The 13,169-nt window shown below is 32.1% G+C and overlaps 1 protein-coding gene across 7 annotated transcripts in view; it reads left to right on the top strand.

The window, feature by feature from the left end:
* The first annotated feature begins 9,357 nt into the window (after positions 1 to 9,357).
* Positions 9,358 to 13,169, top strand: part of LOC134687173 (unconventional myosin-VI-like) — a 44,040-nt gene continuing 40,228 nt past the window's right edge. For 5 of the 7 annotated variants that reach the window (XM_063547229.1, XM_063547228.1, XM_063547227.1 and 2 more), the window contains exon 1: positions 9,550 to 9,687. The gene's annotated coding sequence lies outside the window, so the exon portion shown is untranslated. Of the gene's footprint in view, positions 9,451 to 9,549; positions 9,688 to 11,349; positions 11,515 to 13,169 lie in introns of those variants that run through there. The other 2 variants (XM_063547224.1, XM_063547225.1) reach the window with 2 other exon arrangements.

The following is a 13,169-nucleotide window of genomic DNA, read 5'->3' as shown; positions in this document are numbered from 1 at the left end:
AAAAAAAATAACACAGAGGATTTATAAATTGCATCTCAATCCCGTGTTAGAAATTCTTGCTGAAAAACAGTCAATCAAGTACTGATTTAGTGTATTCATCAAATCAGCTTTAGTCGTATCGTAATCTCTTTGACACAGTTCCACGTGCCTAGTAGTCAGCATTTCGGTGTTGACATGAATATCAATAATGTGGTCATTTTTATAAATTTCCTGTTTACCAAACTTTGAAATTTTTGAAAAACTAAGGATTTTCTTATTCCAGGCATAGATTACCTTAGCCGTATTTGGCACAACTTTTGGGAATTTTGGATCCTCAATGCTCTTCAACTTTGTACTTGTTTGGCTTTATAAATATTTTGATATGAGCGTCACTGATGAGTCTTATGTAGACGAAACGTGCGTCTGGCGTACTAAATTATAATCCTGGTACCTTTGATAACTATTGACATGAATATCCAATATATGGTCATTTTAACAAATTTCCTGTTTACACAAGTATATGATTTTTTCGAAATACTACGGATTTTCTTATCCCAGCCATAGATTATCTCAGCCGTATTTGGCACAACTTTTTCGATTTTTTGGGTCCACAATGCTCTAAGACTTTGTACTGGTTTGGCTTTATAACTATTTGGCATGTGCGTCACTGATGAGTCTTAAATTATGTAGACGAAACGCACGTCTGGCGTATTAAATTATATGCCTGGTCAATTTTAACTTTGATTTGTGTAGGCTTGAAATATAGAATTGTTCAAATCATGTGTGCAAATTTTTATCCCTCGAGCTCCTACACCCAACAAGTACATGTATGTTATAAAAAAATAAGAAAACACCTTTAAATTTTTAAAACTTATCAAGGCCCCTTAACTTCTTCCCCTTCCTTAGTGTTACAAACCAGTTCTTAAGTAAACGATTTAAGATAGAAAGTATGTTATCATATTGAACACGCCTTCCTCCTCCATTAAAAGATCAACGAAAGGTTCCTTAGTAAAGCTGCATTTCAAATTCTTGTAATGTTTGCCACGCAGTACATTTAATGAAAATGGAGAGTTGTGGGTACTTTTCTCCTGTTATTCGGCATTTGGAGTATAGCAATATTTTTATTTTTTTTTTATTTTAAACGTATATTACTTCAAATGTTTAAGTACAAACCAACAGGTCATAAAAACATGTATTTCTCAAGAAAGGTCAGTGGGTTATTAAAAGGATGTCTGAATACCGGCAAAGGAAAAAACAAAGGAAAATTGATAGGAACTTGTTGATATATATATAGCTATGTTGTGGTCTCATTTCTTGGCTATTATCTATAGCACGTATAAACTGTTTACTTGAGAATAATGTCCACTTTTACAGTGGGCATACCATAATTTTGCAGTCCTGAATACCCGCGCGGTACTCAATTTGAAGCCACTTATGTACTCCTGATATTGTTTCTATATGTATATGGGGGGAGGGTCCTGATCCCGAAATCCCGGGCTTAAAAACACGAAATCCCGGGGTCCCGAATTTAAATAAATTTAAATCCCGACGTCCGAAATTCGATAAAAGAATTCCCGGATCCCGAAAGGGTCAATCCCGAAATCCCGAGCTTAAAAACACTCGATCCCGGAGTCCCGATAGAGGTCCTATACTCCTTCATATACAGCATGGTTAGATTAAATTTTTCTTCTGTTTTCTTGTTTTGTTTCTGTCGCTCGATTAATGAATGGATAAAAAAGGGATGTTGGTGTTCGTTAACAAGACAGCAATTTTAACAAGAAAAATAAGACATCAGTTATGGTCCGTGTAACACTTATCAATTCAAAGTTTTAAAAAGTTTTGAAATTTTAGATTTTTGGAATTTTGATCAAATTATTAAAATATCAAAATTCTAAATATCGTTTATAAATTTGATAGTTTAGAAATTTGATCAAACTTTTGAAATACTAAACCTAACGCGCAATTTTGATTATTTCACTTTTTGAAAGTTTGATTTTTTAAATGTTTGCTTAATATATCAAAATAGAAAAGGGGCAATAAGAGGGATACCTGTAAAAAGCGAAACGAAATAAAAGCGGAACGAAACGAAACAATATGAATTAAAAACATACTGATACTTAAAAGTTTATGTATGAAATAAAACGGATATTTGTAAGCGGTGAAAAATTGGATGACAAAATTAATATTTCTTAAAAGAAGATAATCTATTTAAAAAACAGACGTACGGCTCTGACATTGACCATTTTACCTGCTGGTTTTATGATACTGAATGCATGGTGTCCTAATTAAGGTTGTGATAGTCCACAGTGTGGGAGGTTTTTAATGTAATCTTATTAACGCTGAAATTAAGACGGTACTAAGATCCAATATCAGCAAATTGGAACCAAGATATTGTTACAAGGTATCTACAAAAACTCATCATAGATGGATACCAGAATATAAATTTTGCCGGTTTTTGCGCCAGACGCGCGTTTCGTCTACAAAAGACTTATCATTGACACTCGAACCAAATGAAGTTAAAAAGGCAAATAAAGTCAAATAAAATTGAAAGGGCCAAATAAAGTAAACTTTAAATCCAAAGTATAGCTCTGGTTTTGTAAAAGTTGAAACCTTTCATATCATATATAAACGTATGTAATGAAGGTAAAATGAGGTAAAATATTTAAAGATTTCATATAAAACTAAGTGAATATTCTATGTATTTGTAGAAAATAACTTATTCTTGTATAAAGCTTTTTGTATAAAAAGATATAATTAGAAAGTCTATAATATTATGTAACTTTTAATATATAAGTATTTGTGAAATTCTTCTTATTTGACACTTAGCGACATAAATAAGGTTTGACAGCTTAAACTCTAAGAAGTATTTCCTTTACCAAATATATCTAATTCTTTTCTATTGTTCAACTAGAATTCAATCTAACCAAAATAATCGGATTCCCCTAATGGTCGTAAAAACAAAGTATTAAGCAATTAAAAATAGTAACCCCAACTTATGCAAAAATATGAATAAGGTAAAAGAGATCTAACCAATAGAAACTGTCCTTATAAAATAAGTATTCTAAAAGTCATTCTGATTGGTGAATAAAGCAACCAGCACGTGTCCCTAGGGTTTAAAATAGGAAACCTTAAGGAATCAAACATTAATTTACTCGTATGGTTGGACTCCAAATAAACATATATTGACATCTTTGTTTTATTCACCAGGTTCGTAAAATTACAAATTCTGTTTAATGAAAAACATAACGTAACCTTAATAATCTTTTAATGTAACAGTTTATAACAGAAATCTTTCTTAATTAAAGTTACCATTAATATCATGATAAACTATTTTAATTAATTGATAAAGTATTTTGATAATTGTTAATTTAATTTCATTTTAAGAATCAAACTCTTCATTTCATATTTATGTATTTGATTAATTTACTCGTATGGTTGGACTCCAAATAAACATATATTGACATCTTTTTTTTATTCACCAGGGAGCCTCGAAAGAACGCAAACGATAGTCCCCCAATTATCGTAGTTAAATAGAGAACACAGACATTTAAAACAGCAGACCAACAACTACACTTAACCCTTCAACGGGAAAGGGGAGACAACTGCCTTAGTCAGCGCTTTCTCCCTCTTTCCCGCACAACACGTATACCATAAACATTATTTTCACGAGCATTCATATTTATGTAATAGTCACCGCTGTACTACATTAAGCACCCAACTTGCATTCATGTTTGTGTAATAGTTGCCGCTGTACTACATTAAGCACCCATCTATCCAGTTGTAGGTGCCGGCATTTTGAAAATTGTGTTCAAAAGTTTCTATCAGCGATAAATGGTAATCTTCTGGGGAACCAATATTTAGATATTTCTGCCTTTTTGCAAGAGTTATCTCCCTTTTCAATGCAAATCTCCATAGGAATTTTAAAAGGTGATTTTTAAGTCTTCTTCAAGTAAGATTTTATGGGACTTTTTTCTGTGTATATTTGGGGTATAATGCTAAGGATTAAAACTTAAAAATCTTCTGTTGCAATAACATTCAGGTTAGGGTCAAATGTATGATAGACTGACTGGACTAAGAGGGAGACATCATTGTAAATTATCAAGTTTTTTTTTTTCATATCCCGGTCTTGAAGAAAGAAAATAAATTCAGGAAATCCCACACACACCCCTTTTCCCAAATATATAGACATTTCACCCCCTCATTTATCAATACTTTTGTTCGTTATAACATTTTAGAAATGGTACACAATTTATATTTGTTTTATTCAGAAAAAATATTTTATTTGCTGGGCATCCAGGGCTTTAAGTGGGTTCGTTGTTTACAACTTCGGCGAACTTTATTTGTATATGCCAGTTATGGTTTCATTGTTTCATTGACTTTCACCACTCCCTCATCCCATATTAGCTTCAGATAGAAATAATCTCCTGGAGGAACATGTTTAAACTTACAATATGTGTTCTTTAGAATAGAACCGAGAAGAGCGAGACGAAAAAAGCACAATTTCTTTCGTGCCAAAAAAAACCCCACTTTTTACTGTAGAAGAAGTGTAAGAATTTAGTCCCTTGATTATACATCTCCAGGTCATACGAAAATGAACGTAATTCATTTAAAATGTGTTGAAAATGTCACGCTTGACTCCCAGATATTATCTTATACCATTGAAATAATCATAAGTTTTAAAGGAAATGGTCGGAGGAGCTTCGAGAAACCTAAGACTTAAACTAAGACGTTAAACCATCAATCTCTGATACTGTCGTTCTTCATATCTAACAAACTAACAAAAGAAGGTTTTGACTTGCATGAAGCAAATATTGATCAAATGAAATAAGAAACTGATGAAGTGTATTCATCAAAATAGTTATAATGTTTTGCTTGTTTGGAATACAGAATTGCTAAAATCTTGTGAATAAATTTCGATGATGCCCTCCCCCTGTCCGATTTGATATATTACCAATGAAGACCCCCGCTTTCTATTCTCAATTTTAACAAGACCTCCCTTAATTTCCACTTGCCCCTTTTAGGTTACAAATGACCAGTCTCAGTCTTGAAAAAGTAAACGAGTTACAATAGATATTTTTGTCAGATTAAGCCTCCCTTCCTGACAAAGTACGAACGGTCGGTGCTTTAGTAAAACTGCATTTCAAATTCTTGGAGTGTTTGCCACGATGTTCATTTTGAATTAAAAAAGAAACAGTTATGGACACTTTTTAGCCTTCAATCAGGCAGTCAGCTCTAGTGTAACATATAATTCAATCAAAAAATTAAAAAAAAACACCAAGATACATGTACTTAGTACAAACCAGCAGGTCATAAAACATGTATTTCTCAAGAAAGGTCAGTTGTTAGTAAAAGGATGTCAGAATACCGACAAAGGAAAAAACAAAGGGAAATTGATAGGATCAAGCTTTGTGTGTCATTTGTTTATTAGTTTTTGATATTTGTGTTGAGATGCTTTATTTCTTGGCTTGTATAATATGTACCAAGAAACAGGCAATATATGCCCCAAAATTTAGAATTCGTTCATACCATATGTATTATTCAAAATCATAAGTCTATACAAGGATCAGCAGTCAGTAACCTTTCATTTAAAGTCACAAGAAACCTCAAATCAAAAGAATAATGCATATGTTTTTTATAACTCAATGGATAGTTTTCATTATAAAACTTATGTACATATACTTTTTTCTGACGAAAATTCTTTAATTTCTTCATATTTAGAAGAAGTTTACTTTATTTGAATTGCTTCCTTCCAGCAAGCAATTCCCCCGACATATTTTTTGGTATGCATGGTGACTTTAGTGTGACCCATCTCGTAAAAATCTGGTGACCACAATACGCTTGGATGTCCTTAAAATAAACTATTATCTGATTTTACATGTTAAACACGTGATCAATTTCCATGCTTTTTTGTTTATTTTTCGTCAATTGTTGACAAACAGGTGACAATCGTTAATCTTCGGCTTCAAAACACGAACTTTAATTACCTGTCATATTTTCACAACAACACTGGCCGATTGAAAACAAAATTGACGATTATACGAAATTTACACGAAAAAAATGATAAATTCAAGCACAGAAGACTTAGTTTATGATGTTTGTATGCATTGGTTCAAGAATTGGAAGAACATTATTTTTCACCGGTCACTCGTTTCTTATGACTTTAATACCATAACAACTAAAATATATTCTACATAGCTTAATATTTACAACTATGCGTAGAAACTATTTTGTCATATATGTTATACTTCCTAGTTTTTTTTAAAAGGCTCGATTTGGCTGTGATACATCTTACAATTACAAGGTATAAATCCTACAATCATGTTGCTCCATATCGTGTGTTCTATTACAAAGTGTGTACCAGACTAGTACTTCAGAATAATAACCACTTTTACCAGTGAGCATAGAATCATTTTGGAGTTCCGAAGAGCCGCGCGGTACACAATTTGAAGTTTTGTGCTCCTGATATTATATATATATATAATTTAAGATTGTAACAAAACTTTTTGAAACTCGTGATCCCCGTTCTGTCTTCCCATTATAAAAATATACGTTAAACTTATTTATTATATTTTGAAGGTATCAATGAGGTATGTCGATATTGAATTCTTTGAAATAAATTAAGAAGACAAATAAAGATAACGAACACAAACTGAAGGACTTGCTCGAGTTCAAATGGAGCGTGACTTGGTGCATCAACAGGGTAAGCAGGGGCGGATCCAGCCATTTTAAAAGGGTGGGTCCCAACCAGGATAAAGGGGGGTTCCAACCACATGTCCCCATTCAAATGCATTGATCGTCCAAAAAGGGGGTTCAAACCCCCGGACCCCCTTCCGGATCCGCCACTGGTAAGCGACTATGCTTTAAAGGGGAGGGACGTAACATTAGGAAAAGTAAAATAACAAAAATACCGAATTCCAATGGAAATTCAAAACGGAAAGTCTGATTTTTTACAAGTCCCCATCTTGAAGAAAGAAAATTAAATATAGACCCCTTTTTCTTCCCAAAGACATCAAATGTCATCCCATCATCTCTCAACACTTTTGTTCGTTATAACAAAACAATATATGCATACAGTACAATGCTTCGCGAAAACCTGCAAAATATGAGACACCAAACCATCCAAACCTGATATGGTCGTTCTTTATGTCTAACAAACAAACAGAAAATGTATTGACTTGCATGAAACAAATATTGAAAATAAAATTTAAAGTGAAAAAAATAACACAGGGGATATAGAAATTACATCTCAATCCCGTGTTAGATATTCCTGCTGAAAAACAGTCAATCAAGTACTGATTTGGTGTATTCATCAAATCAGCTATAGTCGTATCGTAATCTCTTTGACACAGTTCCACGTGTCTAGTAGACAGCACTTCGGTGTTGACATGAATATCCAATATCTGGTCATTTTAATAAATTTCCTGTTTACACATTTTTTGTCAAGTATATGAATTTTTCGAAATACTACGGATTTTCTTATCCCAGCCATAGATTATCTCAGCCGTATTTGGCACAACTTTTTGGAATTTTTGGGTCCGCAATGCTCTTAAACTTTGTATTGGTTTGGCTTCATATTTGGCCTGTGCGTCACTGATGAGTCTTAAATTATGTAGACGAAACGCGCGTCTGGCGTATTAAATTATAAGCCTGGTCAATTTTAACTTTGATTTTTGTAGGCTTGAAATACAGAATTGTTCAAATCTTGTGAGCAAATGTTTATCCCTCGAGCTCCTACACCCACAAGTATGTTATAAAAAAATGGAAAACACCTTTAATTTTTTTAAACTTATCAAGGCCCCTTAACTTCTTCCCCTTCCTTAATGTTACAAACCAGTTCTTAAGTAAACGATTTAAGATAGAAAGTGTGTTACCATATTGAACACTCCTCCCTCTCCCAATAAAAGATCAACGAAAGGTTCCTTAGTAAAGCTGCATTTCAAATTCTTGTAATGATTGCCACGCAGTACATTATATGAAAATGGAGAGTTATGGTCACTTTAAGTCTGTTTTCCTGTTATTCGGCATTTTGAGTTAGCACATATATTTTCATTTTTTTTTTATTTTAAACGTATTAACCTCAAATGTTTAAGTACAAACCAACAGGTCATAAAAACATGTATTTCTCAAGAAAGGTCAGTGGGTTATTAAAAGGATGTCTGAATACCGGCAAAGGAAAAAACAAAGGGAAATTGATAGGAACTTGTTGATATATATATAGCTATGTTGTGGTCTCATTTCTTGGCTATCATCTGTAGCATGTATAAACTGTTTACTTGTGAATAATGTCCACTTTTATACAGTGGGCATACCACAATTTTGCAGTCCTGAATACCCGCGCGGTACTCAATTTGAAGCTAGTTATGTGCTCCTAATATTGTTTATATATATAAATATTTATATGTAAATTGGGGGTTTTATCCAATGCAATCATAGGTTTGAACGTAGTTTTTAATTTAGACTCGTATATATATAGCATGGTTAGATTAATTTTTTTCTCCTGTTTTCTTGTTTTGTTTTTGTCGCTCGATTAATGAATGGATAAAAAAAAAGATGTTGGTGTTCGCAAACAAGACAGCAATTCTAACAAGAAAAATAAGACATTTATTTATTTTATCACCGGTCAATTATGACAATAAAGGGTCGTCTATTATCAATACATTGTAGTTCATTTTCATACTATGGATACTATATACATGGTTCAAATTTTGTTTAGCCGTCATAATGTAAAGTAAAAGCAAAGCAGGAACATATATAAGATATACTGATCCCAGTTAAAAGCAAATTAATATATTTAACCCGAAACATATATACATATATCATAGACGCCCCCCCCCCTTTTTCGTTGGAAAAATGTTGTCAGTGCTCATGATAGATCTATATATAGGGAATCACTGAATCATGACTATAGCGCCCCCCCTAAACCCCCCAACCCCTATGAAAAGTTCTGAATCCGCCATATATATAATTCTTAGTAAATATTATATAGATATGTCTCTGATTTAAGCGGGAACTCATTTCGGATACTGTGGAAAATCATCATTGAATAAAAATAAAATACTATTTTTAGTACAGAAATAAAAGATGTGCAGATCAAGAGTAAAACAAAATAATAAAATAATTGCAGAAAAAATCATAATATGATCAAGTTCACAAAAATATTAAAAAATAAAGTATACTATCTACATGTTCTAACTTCTAAAGATTAGGAAATATTCCTAAAATTTAAAAAAAATAAGGAAATTAAAGGCTCCAATTTTCTTCTGTCCTTCGTATTTTTTTCTTCTTTCGGTAATGGAGATGCGTGTCCTTCGATGATTTATCGTATTGTTATTGGTATCTGTCAATAATTTTAAAACTTTGGAATTTTCAATGTTAGTCCGGAATTTGAACGGTTCATTTTATTTTGTGTATTATTCGTCATCCGGCAATTCAGCATACCTGGCAAAAAAGTACGAAATAGGTACGCTCAAGGTAAGTTGGCTGTTTCTTAACCCCATGTATTTACTCTTTCTTTATGCTGGTAAATTCTTATACTTCCAGTAATTATTAGAGGTCAACACAAAAGAAAATAAAGGAACTATTTGAACAGGTGTTTTCAATATCACTGCGCGTCTACTCCTATTTTTAGCAGGTCAACTCACCGGTAATAAACTTGGGAAATAAAACAGAGAAACACCTTCAACACACAATTACTGGATACAATTTTTGGTAAGAATTTATAATAATTTAGTACACAAATATATGACGGATCGTCATTTCGTGACAAAATTGATACACTCTGAAATCAAGCCTAATATCCACACCTGAATATACAGGTAAAACATGTAAAAAGTCATACTTGATAATTCCAGGTAAAAAGGGTTTTCTAAATTTTTTATCAATGACTTGTTTGCAGTATGTTGTAATCTGATACAATTCAAGGGTTTTTGACGTTTGAAATGATGTCAGAACTACAAAAGCAAACTTTCAAATTTATGTGACACACCCTTTTAATTCAATATAGATTATCACATATATTATAATACATGTAGAAGATTATCTGGTAATTAGTATCATTGTTACTGTGTAACCCACATGTCTATAGCTTACTTAACAGGATGTGATACAGACATACATATCAAAGGGGGAAGTTCACATCTATTTTTTTCTGTTAAAATTTCCTTGTTTACTTTTTTGCCAGTGATCATGGTGATTGAAAACTCCAATAATCATGAATATGATTTGAAGTTACAAATCAAAATTGAATGCATTTACAGATGCAGCCAATGCATTCAGTGGCTGATCCAGAACTTTTTATAAGGGGGGTGGGGCATGCAATGACTGACGGTGTGTCCTCTCCATTTAAATATTGGACATTTGAGTTGTATAAATGACCATATATATCCACCACTGGTCAATGCTATACATTTGAGTTGTATAAATGACCATATCCACCACTGGTCAATTCTAAACATTTTAAATAATTGTAGACCATGTAGACAAACAATTGTTTGTTTAAAACATGATAAATAAGGTGGTTAGTTTTCTCAATTGAATATATGGTTTCATATTATTCAAGTTAGGTAGGATCTTTTAAAGCCAACTATACAGTTATGTTTTTTCTCATTGTTGAAGACTATGGTTTCCCATAATTCCACTTTATTTTTAAAACTTTGGTTGTCTCATGGGCAATGACATTACAATATCTCCTTATTTTCATATTCATGATACTGGCATACAAACTAATTAGCAATCAGCAGTATGTATCTTAGGATTGCAAAGTCTAAACCAGTTTTACATACCTGCCAACTGTCACTATTTGCGGGGATTTCCCCCATGGAGGTTCCCAAATTGAAATTTTCAAAGAGCATTTATGTCCACAGTTTTAACAAAACAATTATTTTACAATGAATTGAGGATTATAAAAGTATGAAGAAGCCAAGAAATAACATTACACTGAATTTGAAGGCCCCCTTGAAGGTTTTTTAGGAGTATGGCAGCCATTTTGCACGCAAAACCCCCATGTGCATTTTGAAAACTTGGCAGGTATGGTTTTATTTGAATGTTTTGTTGCTGGGCTTAATTTTCTGCAATGTTTACAAAACTTTATCACTTGTGTTAAATTTGCAAATTTGCTGAAGGTTGAAAAATATATGTGGTGTGTCAATTGAATAAAGACTTTAATATTAAACCTTCCTTTCAACTAAAATAACCTCAGGTAATCAAATTGTGTACTATAAATTAGATAAAGGTTAAAAAATAAATATCTCAAATAACTAAAGATGACATAATTAACTGTAATTTCCTTACCTAGCACTTACCTGCCAATAACAAGTCAATTAACAACCAGGTATACACCTGTCCTCACCTGGTGGGAATAAAACAATTACATGTACATGTACATGTAACTATAACGTAATTGAATAAGTTTTAGTATTTGTTTATTGATGTTTGGTCAATGGTGTCAACTATCTATACCATGTGTAATGTTATTGTATATTACACAGAACAGTAATTAATTGTCTAGCATAATTAAAGGATCTTACAAATTACAAGGTAATTGTTGTGTCTGCTTGGAGAAAGATTTGCTCAAAAACCAGATTATTTTATTCATTGACATCATAAATGATCATGCTCAAGGTGCATGCATGTACAATACATGTACATGTAATAAGGGCAAATGTTTTTAAAAATAAGATTGAATTCTGATTTTTAAAACATTTAATTTAACTTACACATTTGTTTCTGTATTTTGTGTTTCAGATATATTTATTCATAAGATCCTTTTAGCCTCCCAGAAAATCAAATGATGTTCCCCTATGACAGCTGAATCACTGCTGATCCTTATGTACTTATAAAGTTGATATGAGTTACTTATTTGTTACTGTGTACATGTTGCTGTTTAGAAAGTATTGGAAAGTTTTGTCCATGTTCAATTTGCAACCTGCTTCATGGGAGATAACTCATGGGTTTTTTTATTTATTTTTTTGTATTTTGTATTTTCATGATTTTGTAAATGTCAGCTGGTATCATTTCTGTATAGGAATTTACACCAATAGATTTATTTGATGTATTTGATTTTTTTATTATCAGACTTGTCAATTACTAATTTTTCACTCTATTACATGAAGCTAGTCATGCTAGTGTTGAATGATATTTGAAATAGAAAAAAACCCAAAATAAACAAAGTTTTGTTAGAAAAAAGTTTTTTTGCTTGTTTTTTTTATTTTTTTTTTTATCTCAAATCCATAAGATAATAATCATGCACAACTGTTGCAGTATTCTCTAATCAATAACTTTATCTGGCTGCATTATACACAATAGATACATTCTTATCGGGGCCTTTTATAGCTGACTATGCGGCACGAGCTTTGCTCATTGTTGAAGGCTGTACAGTGACCTATAGTTGTTTTAATGTTTGTGTCATTTTGGTCTTTTGTGGATAGTTGTCTCATTGGCAATCATAGTACCACATCTTCTTTTTTATATATATAAGGAAGTGAAAATTTGCCTGTATGAGCAATGAAAAGATTCTGCTAATTTACAAGATTTCCTTGTAATTGACCAATGAACATTTTTATTCCATCAACAGTATGTAGGCATTGACATGTTTTCCAGTCTTGCTTTTGTCCTTCAATATGTATAAATATAATGTTCCATTACAGGTTCAAGTTTTGGTTAAGGTGCTCAGCCATTATTAACCTTAAATTTGTGATCACAGATCTTCTGGATATTTGATACACATGGTTCATATGATATAGTGCTACTTTTAAGAATATACATTATATACCTACAACTTTAATTAGGGATTAATCCAGATGTCGCTGTTAATTTAACCTAAAAATGTGACTGCATCAAATTTATAGTGCTTAAACAGATTTTTTATGATTTGGAGAAAATGTTCTTGCTACAAACCAATAAATACACAGTATACAAATTGTCTAAAGCCCTTTGCCAAATGTTGGTCATGATTTGAAGGCAATTATTTATAAAGAAAAAATGTTTATATTAATTGCTACAATATAAAAAAAGATTCAGAATAAAGGGCTGCTGAAATAATGCCTCTTATGTTTTGTGCTGGTAGAGTTCCCTTACTGCTACTATGCATGAACATGATCATTTGATTATAATTTTACCTTAGGTTGCATGGCAACAGATAAATTATTCTTTTAAAAAGCATAGGTATGAAGTATTACAGTCTATTGATCTAT

Source organism: Mytilus trossulus, chromosome 10 (assembly GCF_036588685.1).
Source record: "Mytilus trossulus isolate FHL-02 chromosome 10, PNRI_Mtr1.1.1.hap1, whole genome shotgun sequence".
In the NCBI taxonomy this organism is placed as follows: Eukaryota; Metazoa; Mollusca; class Bivalvia; order Mytilida; family Mytilidae; genus Mytilus; species Mytilus trossulus.
This window is presented reverse-complemented; position numbering and strand designations above follow the sequence as displayed.